General features: G+C 48.6%; 1 protein-coding gene across 3 annotated transcripts in view; it reads right to left on the reverse strand.

Annotated features, from left to right (window-relative positions):
• The window catches only part of NPAS2 (neuronal PAS domain protein 2), a 345032-nt gene that overhangs the window by 161711 nt on the left and 158962 nt on the right, over positions 1–24359 (reverse strand). Inside the window, exon 1 of one of the 3 annotated variants that reach the window (XM_030838789.2) lies at positions 19966–20054. The exons of 1 other annotated variant lie outside the window; for it this stretch is intronic. The gene's annotated coding sequence lies outside the window, so the exon portion shown is untranslated. Of the gene's footprint in view, positions 1–19197; positions 19275–19965; positions 20055–24359 lie in introns of those variants that run through there. One more of the 3 variants, XM_060309187.1, reaches the window with a different exon arrangement.

Below are 24359 nucleotides of genomic sequence, written 5' to 3' on the forward strand. Positions count from 1 at the left end.
TCAAATAGATAACCAACAAAGACCTACTGTATAGCACAGGGAACTATAATCAACACCTTGTAATAACCTATAGTGGAAGAGAATGGAAAAAAGAAGATATATTTATATATATGTATAACTGAAGCACTTTGCTGTACACCTGAAACTAATACAACATTGCAAATCAACTATATTTGAATAAAATTTTTGAAAAATGAGTTAAATACTGGAGTTCAAAAAGCATTTGAATTTAAATTATTTTTCTTCTTTTTCTTGACATAAACATCAAAAAATAACAGAACATGGCTTAGGACCATTTCAACAATGAACAAAATTCAGTATACAGAAGAAAATATCTCAAACATACTGACAAGTTACATTGAAAAAACTGTTAACATTTACCTGAACTGTCCAAGCACCTTCCCATAATGAAGGCACTGATTACGTCTTTTACCTAGATATGTATTCCCTACCCGCCCCCTCCAACCCGTTTGGCTGTAACCTGGTGTGTGTGTGTGTGTGTGTGTGTGTGTGTGTGTGTGTGTGTGTGTGTGTGTGTGTGTGTGTGTGTGTGTGTGTGTGTGTGTGTGTGTGTGTGTGTGTGTGTGTGTGTGTGTGTGTGTGTGTGTCTCTCCAAAGATTAAAGCTGCAGCAACGCAGAGACTTCGGACTTTGATCAGAAAATGGATTAAATTCCCAGATGAGGCTAATCAAAAGTGGGAACACCAGACTGCAGCATTTTTTCACTCCTTTCAGGAACAGCTCGGGGCAGAGTCATTTCATTTAGAACTGTACTTTGCTATTAAAGAATCCAGCTACAATTTGTAAAAATTGGCTGTTTACTGATGTACGGGGTCTCTCTGGTAAAAGAAGGAACGCCAGTGAGGTCACCTGGAGTCACCTGGTCCTGCCGATGTACCCTGGGTGCTGTGCTGACCCAGCTCCCTCGGTCCTCAGACATGTCCTACAGACAGGGACCCAGGGTTCTCTGGGCCAGCGAAACACCCAGTTATATGGACCTGTCTGTCAAATTGTGCAGGGTCTGAGATGTTGTCAACTCACAGTTACATGCTTTATATAAATGAACACTGCAGAAACACAAGGCAGCCGGAGTGACCCTGCAGTGTGGGCCCCCAGACCCAGATCCCTGGGCGTGGTGATGAGAGCCGATGGGAACTTTCTACACGTGCCGATGACACCCCAGAGACGCGGGATGGAAAACAAAGGATTCTGTCCGCTTTTGTGCAGGAGAGAAAGGAAGGAGAGAAACCTTTGCTCCTTGGAGATGGGAGGGAAAGGGACCCTGGGTTCTTACCTTGACCTTTTGGAAGGTAAATAAAATATCTGTGGAAGTCAGAGTCTCCTGTGTCTGGGTTTTTATGACCTTGAGATGTTTCCAAAGTCTGGGCTTCATCCCGTTGGGCATGTAGATACCCAGGGAGACTACACTCCAGTTTTCCTGGCACCTGGGGGCTTAACTCCGCGAGCGTGTGTGTGCGTGCGTGCGTGCGTGCGTGCGTGTGTGTGTGTGTGTGTGATTCTGCAGGGTCAGTCTGGCTATTGACTTAGTCACTGGGCATAGCAATCGGTCACTGCCGGCCTGTCTCCTACACAGCCCTGTAGCTGTGCCAGCCACACAGGTAGGGATTATGCTGGCTGGCTTTCTCCGAACATTTCATACTTTTTCCAAAATTTTCATAGGTAAATAGAGAACAGAACATAGAGAACAGAACAGTGACAACTAACTGCACTGCCAGCACAATCCTAGGGGCTCTGCATATAGCATCTCAGCTAATCCTCAGAACAACAGCAAAGAGTAGGCACCGTCATATCCCCATTGGACAGAGGAAGACATGGAGGTTCTGGGTGTAAGCCACTTTCCTAAGTTGCACAGCTGGCCAGGAGCAGAGCTGGATTTGAACCCAGGCAGCCTACACACCATCCCCATGACTTGTAAGCACTGTGTTCTACCACCTGCCCACACTTCTGTTTGCCAGCGAGATCACGCCTTTCATTTTCCCATGTTCTAACTAAAACGGAATCAGACCACCCACTGTCACGCGCTCTTTTCACCCAGCCTATGTGACCTTCTCCGACGGATGCGGTTCGCAGTGTTCCTTGCCCCACCGCGATGGGACATGTGACTTCACAGGCACCTGACGCTCTCTGAGATATCAGATGTGGAATTCCAGATTCTGAACCCTAAAGCCTCAGGAAGATTGGGCTGAAAAGGATTAAGACAAGAAGAAAGGCTGTAGCGGAAAGACTGTCTAGTGCCCACCAGAAGGTGGATGATTGCGTTTTGATGAACCGGGGCCTGTGAACACAAGTGGATTAGCCTGTGGCTGAGGAGAGCACTGAATACAACACAGGATCTCAAGGACCTAAAATGATGTAACTTTATTTATTTGCTTTAACTTTTTATTCTATATTGGAGTATAGTGATTACCAATGTTGTGATAGCTTCAGGTGCACAGCAAAGCGACCCAGCCATACATATACACGTATCCATTCTACCCCAGACGAAATGATGTAACTTTATTAAAGTGGGTCCCATGACCCAGTTCAAATGAACAGTTTTCTGTCCTTTGGTTCAGTTCAATAAACACTGATGGAGCATGTCTGCTACACAGCAGCTCCTGCAAGACAAAGGGGAAATTCTGATCTCTACTCCCAGGGACCTACAGTCTAGTGGGGAGACAGCCACAGAAGCTGGTAACTTCCAAACTGTAAAATCTAGATACTGCCACGAAAAAGACATGCAAGAGGTTTTGTAGGACTCCGGAGCACAGCCATTAGATACCCTCAGGGAAGGATCCTGGAGGCCAGAGCTGAGTCTAAAAGGGTGAACAGGAGTCAGCAGGTGATAAAGGCAGGAAGGGTGTTCCAGGAGGGGGGAACAGTATAGGCAAAGGCCCGGGGGTCTGGAGAGGTGAACAAAATAATGCCATTAACGTTTGTTTTTCATGTAAAATATCAAAATATAGACACCCCAGATATAGACGAGAACAGTTTGCCTTAACGTCCTTTGCATGTACTAACACTGCACAGTTCTCAATAAATCCTAAATTCCATCGAGAAGAAAAAAGTGTTACTTAAACATTCAACAGCTGTTTTAACTACTGTTCTACGACTGTCTTCCTGTCGGAAGGCAGGCCTTGTATTCTCAACGTCTCAGAGGATGCAGAGAAATAACGAACTTCCCCACGGGTAAAAGGTGCTAGACCAGGGGTCTGCTGGCCCTGGGGCCACGCCTTCTGTCTCAGCGCACTGAGTATGCAAATTAATCGTCAAGGAAAAGAAGTTAAATCAGTGCATGCCATCATGAGAAAGCAAATTAAAAATGTTTATTGTTATCCATCCAACTTACGGGAATCATACAAATGAGCTAAACCAACGGCGGCGATCTGGGGACTTACACTAGGCCCTATTTGTCTTTTCTTTCACAGCTGTAATCCTGTTCCTTTTTGTAAAAATGATCACCATGTACACTGAAAGGCAGGTGGGCAAGAAAGGGGAGGGAGGTGAAGAGAAGCAGACAATGACCTCAGAACATGGCGCTGAGACCTGCTTCCACGCCGGACTCCGCCATTGCCCAGGTCCTGCCTCAGTTTCCCCATCTGTGACATGATGGCACTGGTGGCCTGAGACTCTGAGGTTTCCTCCAGGTCTATTGCCCCCTCGACTCTCCTCTCTGGAGGACAAATTCCCAGGGAGACTCTGCCACAAGAATCCAAGTCTCTTCCACACCATGTTCTCTACACGCGCCCAATTTTTCTTCACTTCAGCTTGAAGAGGAGAAGAGGACCAGTTTGAAGGAAATTCAGTATATCTTCACTCAGATGAGAAGCTAACCCCAGATAGTTCCCAGAAGTTTCCAGATAGTTACTGAAAGCGGAAATTGCTGAAGTAAAATGTAAACTGTCTTAAAAAACGGCAACGAAGAGATTAGGACAGTAGGATAAACGTGGCAGTTTACAATCTAACTTTTAGACAGAAGATAAAATAGATCCACTATGGGCCTCAAGTTATCTGAATGAATTCTTCATTCTGCCTGAATTCAAATGAATTCCAGCTTCTTCTTTGGCTGGGAATAAAAAAAAACAAACCTCTTTGGGATACTAGGTTTGCCCTAGAACATTAATTAATTCCGGAAGGATGGGGACCAACTGCTGAATGACTCAGGTGTTTGGAAGCATCATAATTTCCTAGAAATAGCAACACAAGGGCTGCCATCAGGTAAGCTGACACTAAAGGGCTCAAAGGTATTCTTGGTTTTAATTCTGGATCTTGAAAAATCTGCCCCAGAACTAAGAGAAGCCCCACATTTCACAGACCTCATCTCATGTTCTTTGTAAAGTTTTTTTTCATATTTTGGATCAAACTTTTCACACTCTGGGAAAGCTGGGGTGAACCATTCCTTCCAAACCCTGTATAGCTCTTTCCCCTGACACCATGCTTGGGGTAGGAGACCCACCTTCATGACAGGAGCAAATGGCAAGACCAAAGGAGCAGGAAAGCATTGAAACCAAGATGCCGAAAGTTCTGTGTGTGGGGAACTGATGAAAAAGGGCATTTACCTGGTATAGCCCACCCTTTGCATAACTGGTACAACGCAGTACCCCTTGAATCAGAGTTAACTCCTGGCCCTATTAGTTCATGGTTGGTCCCAACAGCAAGGAATCCCAAGCCCACCATCTCCATCCTCATCGTCCAAGGCACATGTTTAACCTGCCATCACCAAAATACCTTCCTAAATCAGTTTGTTTTTAGGGACTTCCCTGGCGGTCCAGTGGTTAAGACTCTGTGCTTCCACTGCAGGGGGTACAGGTTCGATCCCTGGTCAGGAAACTAAGATCCCACAAAAAAAAAAAAAAAAAAGAATGCTAAATCAGTTTGTGTTTAGAACACTCTGAACCGATACACAGCCCAGAATAATTCAGAAGGATGTTATTAAAGGATCGTGGAGAAAAACAGAAACGTCTCGGGTAGGGTAACACACTCACTCTGAGAAGGTGCTGGATCGCTCATCCTTCCTCTTTGGAGTGAGTGTGGTACAAATCCGAGCAAAGTGGCTGGAACACATTTGCTTTTGCCTGTGCCTACGTGTGCCAATCCTAGGACAGACCGGATTATCGTACAGATGCTTGTGTTGGGGTTTTGCTTCTATTTCCATAAATGGTGGGGACAGGAGAACAGGCAAGGACAGAATTGATCTGACCCAGCCCACATGGCAAGCCCAGTCCCTCTGCCCACAGCTGCCCAAAGCTGGAGGGAGGTGGGATTGGGGTTTTCTGAACCGCCCTTCGTAAGTTAAGTGGACCGGCTTTGTAGATACCTCCCCTGGAGTCAAATCAAGAAGAAACGACCTGTCTTTAATACCTTTCCTGCATCTATTTTTTTTGGCATCTGCTGAGTGCTGAGGTTCGTGTGTGTGTCTGTGTGTGTGCCTGTGTGTGTGTGTGTCTGTGTGTGTGTGGTGGAGGGGCACACTTCAGGTTAACCCAGGTGACTTCCAGGAGGCTCGTGCGTCAATAAGGCAGCTGCTGGTTTTCTAGGTCCGGGATGATGAGACTCACGTGAAAGTGTTTTCGCAAATGTGGTACCAGTCGGCCCCTACCTTTTCCTGCTGACTCTATGTTGAGTTCGGCCAAAGAAAGATGTCCCTGAGTCCAGACAAAACGAGGAGAGGCGGAAGGAGTGTCCTGATTTAAGAGTCCTTATTACAGCAAAAGAAACCATTCTGAAAAGCAGGTTAGCTACTAAAAGATGGCAAGGAACAGAATAATGACTCTGCCCTAGAAGAGATTTTCCTGCCGGCCTGCCTCTCCATGCCCTCTCGCACACGGCCTCCGCCTCCAAAGAGCTGCATTGCAAACGGACCCCAGATTGGAGTTGTTTTCTACTCCAGCAGCCCCATGATAACCTCATACTCAAGAAAACCCGCTTAAAAAAAAAAGTCACATGTAAGATGCTTAATTCGTTTTAGACATATCCTAGCTTCTCAGAAGTGGCATTTCAGAAAAAGTAAATAAAACCGGCTGTTCTATTTTTGGTCCTTCTTTAAAGAGCTGCATCCAAATTCCTGCTCTGAATGTCCCTGTGATAGTCTCTTAACCTCTCTGAGCCTTGGCGTCTTGTACATAAAACGGGGATAAAACAGCGCTTCCCTCCAGAGACTGCTGTCGAATCCAAGGCGCTCACGTGTGCGACAGTGACAGTGGACACAGCCCTGACCCCAGACCCGGTGATATTTTATCTTGTCTCAAGGCCCAAGCGGCACAGGTGGCCAAGTTAAGGCATAAAAGACACGCAGGTGGGAAAGTCCTACCATGGACCCCGGCCCCCCAGATGTGAGAAGCACTTTGGGAAGTGGTTCAAATAAGGAGGCATTTCATCCTTCATCCTGGAAGTGAGCGAGTTCCGTGCTTTGGTTTCTCTGGAAGGAAGTCGGATGTCGGCAGCTACAAGAGCGAGTGGGTTCCAGAAGTGAAAGTGGACAGTCTGTGTTCTGCCTGTGCCTGTTCCTCCATTCCCAGCAACCCCGGGACTCTGGCTCCCTTACCTGACTGTCACATTGAAGAGCAGATTGCGTGGTGCTCCGAGAGACAGGACGGACCTGGGGGGAGGCTGACCCGTTCGAGCTGCTGGCATTCCCTCTCCCAGTACTTCCGGGCGTGAGCGTACTGGCCGAGGCTGGGGAAAGCCTCATCCTTGCACTGGCTGGATTTCAGCTGAGAAGCAACATCTTCAGGTCTCAGGGAAAAAGGGAAGCACAGAACCTCCCGGAAGGGCCAGCAGGTCTGCCTGGCTGCAGGACCTGGGGCTCCAGGAGCAGGGAGGGGCCCCTTTGCTTTCTGAACCTCTTAATTTTCACCTGGAAAAGGTGAGCTACCTTGTGCTGGATGATCTCTGAGGTCCTGTCTCAGTCCATTCTGGCGGCTATAACAAATGACCAGAGACTGAGTGGCTTAAACGACAGAATTTATTTCTCAGAGTTCGGGAGGCCAGACATCCAAGATCAAGGTGCCAGCGTGGTCAGTTCTGGTTAGGATTCACTTGCCACCTGCAGGTGGGAGCCTTCTTGTTGTGGAAGGAGGGCTACCGAGCTCTCTGGCCTCTTCTTATAGGGGTACTAATCCCATCCACGAGAGCCCCACCCACATGACCTAATCACCTCCCGAAGTCCTACATCCAAACACCATCACATTGGGATCAGGGTTTCAACATATGAACTCTGGACGAGGCACAAATATTCAGTCCATTGTAGGTCCTTTCCTTCCATCTCTAAACCAACTTATTTTTTAAATTAATTTTTATTGGAGTATAGGTGATTTACAATGTTGTGCTCGTTTCAGGTGTACAGCAAAATGAATCAGTTACATATATACATATATCCATTTTTCTTTTAGATTCTTCGCCCATATAGGTCATTACAGAGTACTGAGTAGAGTTCCCTGTGCTATACAGTGGGTCCTTATTAGTTATCTATTTTATATATAGTAGTGTGTATATGTCAATCCCAATCTCCCAATTTATCCCTCCCTTTCCCCCTGGGTAACCATAAGTTTGTTTTCTACATCTGTGACTCTATTTCTGTTTTGTAAATAGTTCATTTGTACCACTTTTTAAGATTCCATGGGACTTCCCTGGTGGCGCAGTGGATAAGAATCCACCTGCCAATGCAGGGGACATGGGTTCGATCCCTGGTCAGGGAAGATTTCACATGCTGCAGAGCAACAAGGCCTGTGCACCACAACTACTGAGCCTGAGCTCTAGAGCCTGCGTGCCACAACTACTGAGCCCGCACACAACTACTGAAGCCCGCGTGCCTAGAGCCCATGCTCCGTAATGAGAAGCCACTGCAATGAGAAGCCCACGCACCACAACAAAAGAGTAACCCCAGCTCGCCACAACTAGAGAAAGCCCCCGCACAGCAACAAAGACCCAACACAGTGAAAAATAAATAAAATTAAATCTTTTACAAGAAGAAAAGATTCCACATATAAGGGATATCGTATATGTGTCTTTCTCTGTCTGATTTACTTCACTCAATAGGATAACCTCTAGGTCTATCCATGTGGCTGCAAATGGCGTTATTTCATTCTTTTTAACAGCAGAGTAATAATCCATTGTGTGTGTGTGTGTGTGTGTGTGTGTGTGTGTGTGTGTATATATACACACCACATCTTCTTTATCCATTCATCTGTTAATGGACGTTTAGGTTGCTTCCACGTCCTGGCTATTGTAAAGTGTTGCTATGAACATTGGGGTGCATGTATCTTTTTGAGTTATGGTTTTCTCTGGATATATGCCCAGGAGTGGGATTGCTGGATCATATGGTAGCTCTATTTTTAGTTTTTTAAGGAACCTCCACACAGTTCTCCACAATGAAAACCAACTTATTAACCAGAATCGGCATATTTGTGTGTGTCCAGTCCAAAGACTAAACTCCTGGTTCCACTGAAAGTCAGGAGACCCTTGCTCTGTAAGGAATTCGGACACAGGAGGAAAGTCACAGGATTCTTCCAGGGTGGTCAGAGCTGAGTCCCAATTCCACAGGCCAACCCTCTTTAGAAAGAAACAAAAGGTCACAAGAAATAGCACATCACGTTCATCATGGTGAAATGCCCCACACAACCCATAAGATCTTAGCATTCGTGGGAACATGCTGAGTCTATTTGATTTAGTTTGAATTTTCAGATACCAAATGTTATCGGGCTATTTTGTTCTTATAAATGGCAAAAGCTTTCGAGAGCAAACTGCAAGCCCAAGCCACTGCCGAGATGTTCCAAGTGTTTGGCTTCTATAGTTGAAGTTCACTTTTTCCCATGACGTTAGCTTTCAAGAGAACACTGGCCTATATTGTGTTTTTAATTGCTAGCGTGTACCTTGTGTGAGAGAAAACCAAGTACTTCATTCAGAAAGAAGTCACCTGGGGGCTGGCGTTTACCCAGCTGGGCATGGAGGAGCTTGAATGACGAGCTGGTCACGACAGCAAGGGATAAGAAGAGTACTGCAACTCTTCAGTTTTATGGAACTCCTTCACAAACATTCTCTCCTCTTGGTTTTCCCCCTTCAGTATCAATGCCTCCCTGTTAAGATGAAGAGACTGAGTTTGGGTGTGTATGTGACTTGCCGAGGTCACTTGGCCACAGCGACCGTGTCAGGCAGGGTGTCAGGGCTTTCTGCTGCGGGCCACAAGCTGTCTTCACTAAGTCACTGTCAAATGCTGCTGACTCACCATAAAAAACGCTGAAATAATGCCATTTGCAGCTACATGGATGGACCTAGAGATTATCATACTAAGCGAAGTAAGTCAGACAGAGAAAGACAAATATCATATGATATCACTTACATGTGGAATCTAAAATATGACACAAATGAACTTATCTGTGAAACAGAAACAGACTCACAGACACAGAGAACAGACCTGTGGTTGCCAAGGCGGGGAGGGAGATGGTGGAAGGATGGAGTGGGAGTCTGGGGTTAGCAGATGCAAACCAGTATACAGAGCAGGGATAAACAACAAGGTCCTACTGTAGAGCACAGAGAACTCTATTCAATATCCTCTGATAAACCATAATGGAAAAGGATATGAACAAGAATGTATATATATGTATAACTGAATCACTCCACTGTACACCAGAAACTAATACGACATTGTAAATCAACTATACTTCAATAAAAAAAGAAAAAAATGCTGCTGACCCATATGGCGATGGCCACCCCATGCTGTGATTTAAAATCAGGTCAGAGGTCAATGCTGCCACATGGAAGAAAAAGGCTGCAGGCTTTTACAAGTATCTCATGTAAACAGGTTGCAATATACATATAGGAGCTGCCAACCTGAGACGTTAGAAAATACAAACACAGCCTCAACTGAGTTCCTCCTAACGATGCCACCCCACAACCTGAGGGATGAGACTCTGCGGCTTAACAGAGACAAGAACTTAGACACGTGGCACGACGGAAACTAGGGTTTGGTCCACAAAGCAGAGGTTAGACAGCTGGCCACTCTGAACAGCTGACCAGTGCAAACACAGCACAGTTTTGGAGAAACTGGGAACACAGAGGGAACTATTCTTCTTTTTAAAATATAGGCATGCCCCACAGGTTCCCAGGTCTTTGCAGGAAGGGGCCATCCCAGCCTCTGGAGCTGGCTAGCTGCAGCTTCTCCTGTGTGCTTGGAGAACGCCACCAGTCGAGGCCGGCGGGGAGATAAGACAGGGGAGAAACAGGCCACTCCCACCCAGTAACTCCATATGGACCCGACAGCACAGGTCCAGATAAATGGGCACAAGCTGGGCGGATGTCTCACTGCCCAGACGTGGGTGTCTTCTCAGAGCACAGGGGATGGTGGCCTGGCCCTGGGCAGCCAAGGTAGAGGCAATGGCTGAGGACCCGCCAGGGCAGATCCAGCCGAGAGAAACTCCCAAGGAAGTGCTTGGACATCCAGGATGAAGACGAGTGATGAGCTGCCCCCAGGTGGGGAGGTGGCCTGAGTTGCCGGCGGCCCCCGCGCAGGAAGCCAGGTGCTACTGAGCTTCCTCAGACACTGCCGAGCTGATTACACCAGCGTCCACGGTCTACTCTCGTTTCTTCCACTGAGCCCTGTGATCGCCTACCTGCCGGCCCTGCACAAGGTGTGGGGTGCAAGGGGGCTCGCAGACCAGCCTGAGCCCAGGCTCGGGCACAAGAATGACACGCACACATGTGGACCAGGGCGATGATCCGGGACGCCGGGTCCAAACCGAACTGTTAAGAGAGTCACGGCTGCAGCCCTGCCCGGAAGCATCCTGTTAAGTCACCTGAGAGCAAGTGAAGGGCTCAGAGCTCTGAGAACCAAGAGTCAGCCTGCTGAGGGGTGAGTGAAGGCCGAGAAGGTGAGAACGCACACCTGAGCTAGTGGAGGAGTCAGGACGGGGATGTGAGATGCAGGCGAGGGGTCTGTGCTCATCAAGGCCACCTGCATTTAACTCTAAAATTGAGGGGTCTTGGGCTTCCCCTGGACACAGCCTCCAAACGTGGAGCCTTTCCAGATCCAATGAAAGTAAAGGTGACAGTCCCAGGGCGGAGGTTTTCTCTGAGCTGCCACCCCATGTTGGTAAACCTGGTGCGTGGAGGTGAATGACAGACTCCCAAAGAGGGACTGTGGCGGGTGACAAGTGCTTCCAGGATCCCAGGACCAGGCAGAACGAGGCCGCTTCGGCCCCTCAGTGTCGAGAGCTGAGAGGCAGAGGCTGGAATGGACACACTGGGGGGAAGTCCCAAAAGTGGCTCAAACATCAGAAGCTCTCTTGACCTCAAATGAAATCAGTTTGTCTTGAGCCATAAATCCAAGTGATTATTATCGGCCAAGGGCTACACAGGATCGGCAATAAAAGAAAGTTCTCTAGCTGGAGAGAGAGTAAAACCTCAACAAAACCCCTGTGCAAATTTGCCGTGAATGAGTTGTTCTCTCTGTCAACGTAAAAGGGAAGGGAGGGTTTTAGAAATAAAATCCTCCCTGACCATTAAGAACGCCTTGGTGAGGTCAAGAGTAATCTCTGCTTTGCGTCTTTGGAGGAACTGATAGCCCAGAGTGACACAACAATTTGCTCTTGGCAATATTCCACCCCACCACAAACACACACCAATACTGGGGGTTTAAAATTGTTTTCACAGTTTTAGTAGAACACGATCTCCAGGGAAACAGGCATCTTATGTAGTAAATGATGACAACACCATAGGCCATGTCTTTTTATTTAATTTGTTAATTCTTTTTTTTTATTTATTTTTGAGGAATTCTTTTATTTTTTTTTTAGTTTCCTTTCTTTTCCTGCAACAAGAGAAGCCACCGCGGTGAGAAGCCCAAAGCCAACCATACTCCCAATTTCATATTGGAGTAGAGTTGATTGACAATGTTGTGTTAGTTTCGAGCACACAGCAAAGCGATTCAGTTATACATGTAGCTATTCTTTTTTTTTTTCTTTTTCTTTCGGAGCTTGGCATGCGGGATCCTAGTTCCCTGACCAGGGATTGAACCCATGCCCCTGCAGTGGTAGCGCAGAGTCTTAACCACTGGACTGCCAGGGAAGTCCCCATGTACCTACTCTTTTTCAAGTTCTTTTCCCATTTAGGTTATTATAGAATATTAAACAGAGTTCCTCGTTGGTTATCTATTTTTATATATAGTAGTGTGTACCTGTCAATCCCAAACTCCCAATCTATCCCTCCCCTGGACCCTTCCCCTCAGGCCATGTCTTTTGTAGATGGTACAAATGGGGGTGTTGATGTGGAAAATCCATGATTGTTGGATCAACTCAGCAGCCGGATGGGCTCTTCCCTGTCTCACTCCAACCCACGTCCTCCAAAAACTTCTCAGGCTGCGAGGCAATGTCTAACCCTTCCCCCACTCTGACAACATGCAGGCTGACTGTTCACACTGCGATGTGTACATCTATCATGCTGCCTATTTCTTTCTTTTTTTTTTAAGGGCATACAGGGTTTTTTTGAATTAATTAATTAATTTTTTGGCTGCACTGGGTCTTCACTGCTGCGTGCGGGCTTTCTCTAGTTGCGGCGAGTGGGGGCTACTCTTCGTTGCGGTGCGTGGGCTTCTCACTGCGGTGGCTTCTCTTGTTGCGGAGCACGGGCTCTAGGCGCGGGGGCTTCAGTAATTGTGGCACGTGGGCTCAGTAGTTGTGGCTCACGGGCTCTAGAGCGCAGGCTCAGTAGTTGTGGCGCATGGGCTTGGTTGTTCCAAGGCACGTGGGATCCTCCAGGACCAGGGGTTGAACCCGCGTCCCTGCATTGGCAGGCGGACTCCCAACCACTGCGCCACCAGGGAAGTCCCATGCTGCCTATTTCTAAATAGGCCTTAAACTTGCAAAACGGAACAGAGGAAAAATTGAAGCCTTCTAGTTCTGAAATTGAAATAATACTGGCATTCTGTAGATAGCACTAAAGATAAATCTGAATTTCACCGAAATGGGCTATTAGTGAGGATCAATGATTAGGCACCAGACTCGAAATGGAATTACCCTGTCCCTGGGAACTTCCTTGAAACATTAGATTTTCTTCTCTGAATTAAGGCGAAAAAATGTGATTAACGTGTTTTATGTGTTTCATCCATCCCATTTGCTTTCCTGTCTTCTCTCGCAGAATTGGAAAATTTCATACAGCAAACTCACATTTCAGCTCTGCTTTGTGAAATGCACGAAGTCTTTGTTTAACTGACTCCTGTATATGCAGAGATAGAACGTCTGTCAGAGTAAAAACTCTGTGGATCCCAGAAACAACAAAGCTCCTTAGAAACGCTTGGGCAGCCCACTGACTGGATTGAGGAGGGTCTGGTAGACTGTCTCCTCCAAGTCTCCTTGGAAACAGATCACTGGAGGGGTGTGTCTCCTAACACCCCTTCAGAACTCTTTGGAGATTACTGCAAGGTTGATCATGTCTAGTTAGTTTTCACGGAGAGCCTCCATTTCAAATATTCTCTTGTGTGTCCTCACAAACCACTGAGACACTCCAAGAACAATTATCGTGGACTATTACATGGCCATTAAAATCATGTCTACCCGGAACGTTCAATGCATTGGAGTTTGGTTAAGACACGGAGACACGGCACCCTTCCACACTGTTTTAGCCATATACCTTAGCAGCATCTATCAATCTTTCCAAGAGGTGTGCCCCTTTACCCAGGAATCCTCCACTGGTAGTCCCTGAGAACAATCTGAAATGTAGCTGAAGATATACAGATCAGGAAGTTAATACCAACACTGTGGGCAACAGTCAAGAAGTGGAAACAAAGCACAATAAATGTTTAACGGTAGGGAATGGGTTAAATGAATTGTGTCAGCCACACTTTTGAATATTACTGTGGAACCTTTAAAAAGAATAGATATAAGAAATGACCAAAAAAACCACCTCATGCCACACACAAAAAAAGTCACTAAATAAAACGCATAGAATTAGTTCTGTTGGTTTCAAAAGAAAATGTACAGATATGGGTATATATGTAAATGCAGCGAAAATGACTAGCAGGTTACACCCCCATGGCTAACAGCAATCACCTACTGAGAGGGGTGGAGAGCTGTGGGATGCATCAGTTAGGATGCTTTTGGCTACAACTAACAAAAAACCCAACTCGACCTGCTTTAAGGGGTCAGGAAGGTTTCAGGATCTCCCAAACGTCCTAAATCAGAGACTCCTCTTGGGTAATTCGGAAGGTCAAGGGCACTGTGGAGGCCCCATTCTTCACCTTTGCATTCTTCCCCAGGTCAGTTGGGACCTGGCCCAGCCTGCTCTGGTGGCTGACAGCTGCCCCACTTACAGGCATTGTGTCCATAAGAAGAAAAGCTGCCACTTCCTCCCACGCCTCTTTTTAAGAGTCAGGGAAGCCCTCCAGTAACCCACCCTCACGTTTGATTGGCAAAGATGAGTGCCATCTGCTCACCTCGAGCCAATCACTGGTGAGGACAACAGGCCCCGCCCCTGTTTGGGTTGCTCAGCCAATCAGGATTTGGTTGCTCAGCCAATCAGGATTTACCCCTGAGACATGTGGACTAGGGTTGATTCCTGAATGAAACCACGTTTCTATCCAGCAGAAAAAAGGGGGTGATGGTTAGGTAGGACCAGACAGCAAAGCGGATCTTTTTCTTTTCACTAAGAAGTAGTTGTGGATTATTTGAAAATTTTAAAAGATTATATTATTTTTAAAAATCTAACATTAAAAAAAATAATTCTAATGCATAGAAAAAAGACCGAAGGGAAACACCTCGAGATTGTGGGTAATTTCATTTTCTTCAGTCTTTTCTACATTTGCCAAAAATTAAGTATACTTTCATAACAGAAAAATAACTTTTACAATGTTCTCCAGTTCTCAGTATTTTGACTTTCAAAGGTGCGCAGATATCCCTCGAGACATTGCACAGCGCCACTTTGGGTTCAGAAGAGGCTGGAAGTATCGCGCAGCTCAGCTCTGTCACCTGCCTTCCTTTAGGAGGGCTTGTGTCCACCGGAAGCCCAGACGATTTTCAGTGACCTGGGACATAACCCTCCACTGCCTTCAGCAAAGTAGCGAAATGCATAAAGTCAGGGCCCTGGGTCCCACCTCCTACCCTCGGGCCCCGCCTCTGCTGTGATCTCCATTTTAAGTGTTCAGATGCTCCCTGCCCCGCCTTCCCTCCCTTGTTACCACACCCCCTCCCCGAGGTCTGCTTTGGCTCCAATCGCTGCTCTACTTGTCCTTCCCTCACGCATATCACAGGGTCACACAGGCCGTTAACATTCTCTTGCGCTTGGCTTTCAAGGTTTATTTGGGCAGGGCATGGGGTAGGAATGGGCGCAGAGAAATCTCCTTTGCAAATAATAAGTGGAACTCTCAAACATACACATAGGAGCAGCGTGGGCTGAAGTACTTAGAGGGCTACCCAGACTACCCCTCCTAAAATCAGGGTGAAGGAGACTGCTACCTTGCAAAATCCATCTTCCCCAGACGTCAAGAGGAAGCAATCGCCTCAGAGCATGAAGTACAAAGCGCTGGGTGGGGGCTTCCCTGGTGGCGCAATGGTTGAGAGTCCGCCTGCCGATGCAGGGGACACGGGTTCGTGCCCCGGTCCGGGAGGATCCCGCATGCCGCGGAGCGGCTGGGCCCGTGAGCCATGGCTGCTGAGCCTGCGCGTCCAGAGCCTGTGCTCCGCAACGGGAGAGGCCACAACAATGAGAGGCCCGCGTACCACAAAAAAAAAAAAAAATAAAGCGCTGGGTGGTGAATTCCCACCCGCCCCGCACTGCCTTCAGGGAGCTCAGATTAAGGGCTGACGGATGGCTCTGACCCTTAAAAGGGCTTGGCCAGGGACACACCAATGCCCTTCCCTCCAAAACATATTTTTAAGGCGTGCCTGACTGCCACAAACACCAGTCGGTCTTGATCAACAGAACCTACAGGGTGAGTACCAAGAACAGTCTCAGGTAAACATATTGCTAGAAGAGTATCACCAAGGCTCGCCAGAAGCCAGGGCCCTGCAGGGGAAAAGTGGAGATGTGGGTGCTTCCCATCATTCCACTGTGCATCCCATTAACTTGCACAGCTGCCCACCCTCCATCCCCAGGCAGGGTTCTCTACTGCCGACCTTGGGTTTGCTGATTAACCAAATGGAATCTCTTAATTGGTGAACCACGCACGAAAATATTTTTAGGACCCTCTTCTCCTCCTTGCCTCGCAGCCATCAGCAGTAGTAAAAGCAATCCCTTTTGTTATGCCTTACCTGTGTCCTTCACTGGTCATCCTACCAACTTGGCGAGGCAAGCATTCTTCCCGTTATTTTTTCTGACCAGGACACTGAGCCTCAGGGAGGTTAAAAAAAGTTGCCCCAAGTCACACAGTAGCTGAGCCGGGAGGCTACCCCAGGTCTGTCTGATTTCAATATCTGCATTTTGTTTCCTGGCGAGTCACAGAGCTTTCCATCTAAAGAAGACTAGAGATCCAGGATGACCAACGTGAGAGCCCTACCAGAAAAAGCCCCTTTCCTCGGCCCCTCTCTGGCCACACGGCTGAAGAGTGGTGTTCCAGGGTCTCATTTCAGTCTAGAAAGAATCTCCCTCCTCATTTTAGCTCCTTGGGGGCAGGCTGGACCCCTGTGCTTTCTCCCCCCGTCACCTGGGCCTACTATGCACTAGATGCTTGGTCAACACAGGCTGAACTGAATTAAGAATATTCCAGAAACTTCTAGTGTGTCACAGCCTCCGGAGCACCTGGGATCTTGTAAGAAATGCGGAATCTCAGGCCCCAACCCAGACCCAAGGTCCCCAGACAATCAATGCCACGCGCTATAAAGTGTGACACGTGATGTTCCGCACCCTCCACTTTTTTTTAAATATACCTTTGTTTGTTTGTTTTTTCACACCAACACAGAAGATAAACTTTCGTTTCCATTCCGAGTCATCATACGGAAACCACACACTGTCTTACGACCCAAAAAACTTCAAGTGATCTCTGGGGGAACTTTACTTAAGAGATTACTTTGCTTAAAATGCCAAGTGATCCCCAATTTCAAAGAATTCCGTGAGAAACAGTAGCGCCTTAGATAAAGACTGCATTAAAAACAAATTCCCCCTTTAAGTATGTTCACATTTAGTGAGTGTTTATTTAGTGCTCTAAGGTGCTATTAATCATCTTCATATTTAAACTAGAATTACTCAGAGTTGAGTACCCCATTAGCATTCAGCAATTTCTACCCTTTGGATAACTGTCATCGACAAGTCAGCTCATTTCCTCCACCTACTTATTACTGAGCACTGATGATTAGCAAGGCCTCCGAGGGACGAGATGCTGGGGGGAGTATGACTGTGGCGGTCCCTGACCTCCTATCTTTGCTACACATAGAATGAAGATCAGGGACATGCTAATCAAATATTTCTGTTAGCAAATAATGCATATCATTTCCACTATTTAAATGCAAAACTCAATTAGATGCTTCTCTGATGCAGCCAATTACACTGTTGCTGTAAGAAAGCCAAGAATCCGGTGTCACTGGGCTATTTTCAACACCTCATAATCTGACCTCACTTGGGAAAGAGATGCCACCCTGCGCATGGTATCAGCATGGGACAGTCGGTGCCTGGGTCACCATGGCAAAATTGACTTTTCACGGAAAGAATAAAATACATACTTGTTTTAGAAATTACGAAGGACAGCCCTCTGGAGGCTTAAGGTTCAAAAGCCAAACTTACGAAAAATTACTATAAAGGTGGTGATATAAAGAGCATATGCATGCATTGTTATTTTAATCGGAAAGAAATCACTAACTTTGAATGTTTAACCTAAAAACTAGTAGCAGTGCTAAGAGCCAGCTATAAAGATTACCAAGAGTTAAGAAAGATTGTTCCAAAAATAAGACGAGTTCAACTTCATAACGACACACATCAGATGATGTCGTCATTTTAAACTATTTTTTAAATCATTTTCATAATTAAATAGCCAGAAATAGTAAAAAGGGGCCCAAACGCTTACAAGAATCAAACGAGCTTAAAAACAATTGTCATTTTCTACAGAAAGATGAATTCTTGAGTCACCATCTGAACACTCGCTTCTCCAATCAGGGAATTTTTTTCATCACACTAATTAGTGAAGCCTCACTTGGTTATTTTCTTGGCATGTTTAACTCTTTGGGGGGTAACGTTTTATTAATAACATATTTCCTCTGGAATATATTCCCTTCTCTGGCCTCCATGGGAGTCAGTACGGGGAGCAGTGAGAATAAAACTGATTCTACGTCTGCTACAGTGGGACAGATCAGCAAATAAACAGAGGCATCGATTTCCAAGAAGAAAATGGCTAAAAACAGCATATTTACAATTCTTCTAATCCACACTCCACATCTCTCCGTGAGACGGAAGACAATTATTGAAAACCTTTACGGTGCACACTTTATTTTTAACTAAATCTTTAGGTAGACTGCTGAGAAATGCCAATACTTCTACCGGTCTTGGTTCAGCTGTGCAGTCAAACAGATTTTTTGCTTTTGCAAAATAGTGGCCCAAGCCTGAATAGCTCATTTAAACATCATATGAATTGGGGAGTTATTTTAAAATACATTTGGGGGTTATTTTTGGCAAACTTCTCCTTCAAGAAATCTTCTGGGAAGAAAGACACAGCTACGACTTGCCCTTGAATTCTGAACTAGCACCTCCCAAGGAAGAGCAATTAAAACTTGCTGTGTTTTAATGCAAGTCATAATGAGTTGGTCAATTCACTGATCAGGGACTGAGTTAGCTAGTGTCGGACAGACAGAGGGATGGACAGGGCTGAACCCTGCCAGGAACTGCCTTAGAGCTAATTATCTGGGAAGTCCAAATGGGGAAAACCCTTCTATTAAGGAAAAGAAGATTTGGGTTCTGAATAACCAAGAATGACCAGTTCGTCTCTGCTAATTAAGTTAATAACTACTCAATATTTTACCTTAAAGAAACAGGCCAGTCAATTTAATGAATCAAAGGTGCATGTACTTAAAAGACGAAACTCGCCAAGCTCTCCCCTTTCGGACCCCTTCTGAACACCTGTTGAACTCAGGGGCTTTTAACTTTCCGAACTAAAACCTCCTGGATACAACCTTGGGAGCTTTTAGACTTTCTGGAAGTGCGTACGTATTTTTAAGGTTTCCATCTTGCTTCATCGACAAAACTGGTTACTAATTATTTATGAACCACAAGCCTAAAAACAAACTTTCTTACCTTGAGCAGTTAAGCAGGGGCAGGCAGAGGAGAGGGGCTGGTTTTTAATTTGGCCCCTTGGTACCCGTCCCTACCCCCCTTCACCACCACCACCCTCGTTACCGACCCCGCGGCGCTCTACGGAAAGGTCAAAGGTAAGCCTCCCTCCTCGCCTCTGGGAGGGGGCACACCTCCCCACAAAACAACACCCTGGCATCCAATCTGAGGAGCTCCGGGTGGCACGGCGGCGCGAGGGGCTGAGCCACGCGCTCTCCGGGCGTCCAGGGGTCAGGCTCGGCACCCATTCCAGCCCGGAACCAATTCCGACCTAGGTGGTGCCCGGGGCGCGCACGGCACTCTCCGGGGGTCCGCGACGCCCCACGCTCCGGGGAGCGGCGCGCGGTGGGGCTCGGGGAGGCCAATGGGCGACCCTCGAGGCTGCTACCCGGGCACGGCCTCCGCCCACCCCGAAGGTACTCTCAGAGCACCCCAGACCCTGAGGTTCGGGGTGTCTCGTCCTCTGCCTCTTTGGCGAGACGCACCCGGCGCCCACCCGCCCGGCCGCCACTGCGGTCCCGCAGGACGCGATGTCCCCGCCGCGAGACTCGGGACTGGGGGTGGGGACCCAACCGCCCCGCGCCCCCGACCCCCGCGCCGCGCAGCCCCGGGCCCAAGCGTCCCTCCCCACCCCGCGTGTCCACCGCGCCGGCGAGCAGGTGACGGAGTCCCGCGACCCCGCGCGCACGTCCTCCCACCCGGGCCACCCGCGTCCCGGGGTGCGACCCTTACCTCGGAGCGGGCCGGGGCGGCCCTGCGGGGCCGGGCGCGGACTGGGCCGGGAAGACGCGCCTCCCGCCGCCGCCGCTGGGAGCCGAGGCGGCGAGCGGGCGCGGCGAGCTCCTCCCGGGCGGCGGCGGGAGGCGCTGCTCTAGCAGCCGCCGCCGCCGCCGCCGCCGCGGCTGCGGGTCTCGGAGCTACGCGGCCGCGGCTCCCGGGCCGCCGCCGCCGCGGGTTCCCTTGGCTCCTGCAGGAGGCCCGCTGCTCGCGCGGCAAACTCTTCCGCACGCAGCGCCGGCGGGGAGAGCCGCGGCCGCCTCTTCCCCCTCCCCCTCCCTCCTCCCGCCTCCTCTCGGTCCTCCTCCTCCTCCTCCTCCACCTCCGCCTCCTCCTTCCCTCCGCTGCCGCCGCCGCCGCCGCCGCCGCCGGCCGGGTCTCTCCTGGCCGCACGCCGGGCCTTGGCCGCGACCTAGCCTGGGCCAAGCACCCTGCGCGCCGTACGGGCAGATGGACCCCCGGACCCCCCAGCTTCCCTGGGCGGCGCAGACACCCGCGCCCCGAGGCCGCCACCACCTCCGCTGGGCTGCCGGGGACGCGCGGCGGGGTCCGGCCGGGGGCGAGGGGTCGGGGCTGGGCGCGGGGCGGGGGCGGGGATGTGCTTAGAGGGAAACTGGCCCGAGGGAAGGCCGGCAGATGCGGGCTGCCGGCTGATGTCCCGTCAAAGTTGTCAATGGGGGTGGCAGGGAATCTTCCTCCCCTGCCCCGTGCCGACCCTCGCCCTGCCCGCGGCCACCCCGCTGTCCCGTGCGCTGGGGGACGAGCGCGCCACCGCGGTCCCCTGCACGCCGTCCTAGCGGGGCGGGCCTGCTCGCGGAGCCCCAGCCAGGGCACCGGGCGCGTCTCTGCGCGCCGACCACTGCGCTTTCTCAATGAGAGGCGGCGAGGGTCGGGGAGACGCCGGCGAGCTTGGTTCGCGGAGGACCGCCTGCTGGGGAGGAATGATCGCTGTTTTTTTCAAGGCGAACGTAGCTGGTCCGGAAAATGGGTCAAGGATGGAAAGGAGCGGGCTCATTGCCCCCCTCCTAAGCAGAGGCTCGAGGGGTGGGGGACCGTGGCCAGGAGCGCGCACCCGGAGCTCCACGCGGCCGCTCCCTCCCCTCCCCCGCTGCCCTCCTCTCATTTTGCACCAGTGCAGGAAATGTTCCACTGACCTACATATTTTTCCAAACATACGTGACCTTTTTTTTTTTTTTTTTCCCTCTGTGGGAGGAGACAGGCGAGAATCCAAGAAAAGGAGAAGCTGGAGCGGCGCGCGCGAGGAAACAGGGAGGCTTTCACCGAACACAGACACGTGCACATAAATAGTCCCAGGAGCCAAGAGCTGCTGTTCCATAGTCTGCTGGGCTCCGAGACAGAGTCGGGTGGGAAGGGGAGACCCCGCGCCCCGCCGAGGCCCGGATCGGTGACAAGCTTCCCCTAGCCTAGCAGACCCCACTCCATCCTCGGCGGCGGCGTTCCCCACGTGGAGGCGCCTGGCGAGAAGCCCAAAGGAGGGGCGAGGTCTCCTACCCCCGGGAGGTCCCCCTTCCCAGACATCACAGTGGTACAGTGCCTGGCGCAGCGCTCTGCGCCCAGCAGCCTTTTTTTGGATGTCCCTGGGTCCTTCGCACATTCCTGCAAGTAGCCCTGGAGAGGAAAGCGCTCCCACCGGTCCTTTTCCATCACACTCCTGTTTTGCGGCCAGAAGGAATCTCCTAGGGCCTTTCCTCTGAACATTAGACGGGGCCCCCAACTCGGTTCCAGGGCCCTGGCTTTATTCTCCCCCGGCTCGAGTTCAAGACAAACCCTGTACCGCGCAGACCCGACCCACAACGCCTTATTTGGGCATGCAGCGCCGCACTGTCAATTAGATCAAAACGCTCACACAGAGCTCCTTTTTCCCCCCTGTAAAGTAGGTCATTCTCTTTATTTCCCTCTTGTATTATTTTTGTCTAATTCTCCTCCTGAAAAATAATCAGCTGCAGGAGCCTTGCGCATCCTGAGAAGCTGTTATTCTTAGGCTTGCTTCTGACTTGGAGGGCTTTTCAAGGAGGAGGACGCGTTTGGCACGTTGTGGTCTTGAAGTACCTCCCTTTCCAAAAGGAGAACATTTTAAAACTTTATTTTGCTTTGTTCTTTTATCCCCTCCCTTTACTTCGGCCAAGTATGTTTTGCCCTGCCCTTAAAGCGTGGCCGTGACTAATATCTACTAAGGGATAAAGTTGTGTGCCTTTAACCGGATTTAATGCAGAATTTAAAGCCACCTCCCTTCCTTTCTTGCTTTGAAAACGATTCCAGCTCCCTCCTCCTTCTCCCTTTTGGGAACTAGTTGAACAATCGTTAAATGATCTTTTAGGAAACAAATGGCCTACAGAAATAACACAGCAAGTAATTCCACATTGCAACAAATATTTTTGCTATGGTCTGTTTTTACCTGTTGCCTGGTAGGATATCCTATTAAGTGTGTGGTTCCTGCCTTTTGATCACGAGATGTTGTATACGTAGTTGTACTTATTCCAGACGCCATCCCATCTCCTAATGTTAATTCCACTGGGGTAGGACACCTGTCTGACCATAAGGGGGAGTGGAGTCTGCAGCAGAGAACCCAGTCAGGACCAGAGCACATCATGCCCTTTCCCCAAATGTAGACAAGAGTCAAAGAGGGAAGTTTACCTCCTGTTCATTCTTTGCATTTGGCAGTTCAGTTCCTTTTATTGGCATTTGTTGAAGGCTTGTCATGAATCAGGCTGGGCTTGGCCTGTGTGGGATGGAGGGAAATTTGATAGCAGTTTATGTCTGTACAAGAAGGGTTTACAATGTAAAGGCAGGGATAAAGATGAGGCCAGAAGAATCAGGATGGGCTTTCTGGAGGAGGTGACATTGCTGCTAGAATTTTTCATCGACCAGATAACAGAGTCTCATTGGATCAAAATCTATGCATTACTCAAAATGTACGGCATAGAACAAAGGAACCATCTCAAAACTGCATTGCCAATTTGGGGAAATTCTGAAGTTTCACGTGGTTCGTCCTTTAAAAGAACATGGCTTTATTGAGTGTATGGTGCAGTGATATGTCCAGGAACCCCAGCTATTTTTCAAAAAGTGAATATTTATGGAGGGGAGGATCAAATGGTTTCACTCTAGTCGGTTATGTCAATCTATGAAGACAGCAGAGAAACAACTGAAAGTTTTTTCAGTCTAATCGGATATTCTTTTCCCTCGTAGAAGTTGTGGCATCTCCTAATTAAAAATACTTAGCCAATTAAATTCTCAAAGTATGTACAGTAGAAGTGTCCATATGTAGTGCTACACACAGGTGGAAGGTGTGGATGGTTACAGGAACTACAGCACTAGCTCAGGGCCCCATATTAGGCATGTATAGTTGGTAAATTAAACACACACTTTAGGAGAAACAGCAAGGACAGTGTTCTATGCCGGATGACATCATCTCGTGTTTTTTACTAATTTTAAGACAGAAGAGCCTTCTTTTTTCTTTTTTGTACGAATGCCCAGAAGTCCTTTTATGGAGTCTTACCTCTGAGTAGCGGTTTTCGCTTAAAAAGAAAAAATCCCCACAATTCTATACATCATCAAGTAGAATAACATCGCGCTAGGGAAGACAATTGTTGCAACTGAGGCAGAAGGGAAAGTTGGGTTAGAATAAGGATGAAGAAGAGACCTCAGAGCCCATGACTGGAGACTGAATACTCAGAGGCCAGGGCTGATGAGAGAAGAAAGGTTCAAGAATGTCCACCTGCCTTTGGTTAGAATTTGAGGTTAGGATTTGAATGCCTTGGTTCTGCAGAAGCTTCATAGCGAGAGAAAAGTACGGGCTAGGGATTCGGTCACTGCAGCAGGCTGGGCCTGAGGATGCCACCAGGAGAGAATCAAGGCCTCATGCAGCTTGCCTGGGAGAGTGAGGGCTGGACTTGGCATTGGTGCCTGTTAGATCATGTGGCTGGCAAAGCAAAGAATGAAGTAAGATTCCCTTACAAAGCTGGCATGGAGGGCCCAGGGAGAAATCTGGGCTGGTGGAGCCTGGAGGTGACAGAGCCTTAAAGCCTCAGCTAATCCCCACTAGTTAACTGCAGTGCTTCTGAGGACACACCACACACACACACACACACACACACGCACGCACGCACGCACACCGGAAAAAGAGGTGGCAAGACTATTGACAATATAGGCACTTGAGAATAATCTTTCCTTACAGTTCAGCCGCCTGAGGAAGTCCCTTCATGTACCTTTTCTCTAATAAAGTTTGATTTTAGGTCCCATTTATTTCTCTTCTAAGAGAATCTTTAAAAAAATATATATATATATGTGTGTGTGTGTGTGTGTGTGTCATCTTGGGCATGTTACTTAAC

The sequence above is a fragment of the Globicephala melas genome, chromosome 12 (assembly GCF_963455315.2).
Source record: "Globicephala melas chromosome 12, mGloMel1.2, whole genome shotgun sequence".
Taxonomy (NCBI): Eukaryota; Metazoa; Chordata; class Mammalia; order Artiodactyla; family Delphinidae; genus Globicephala; species Globicephala melas.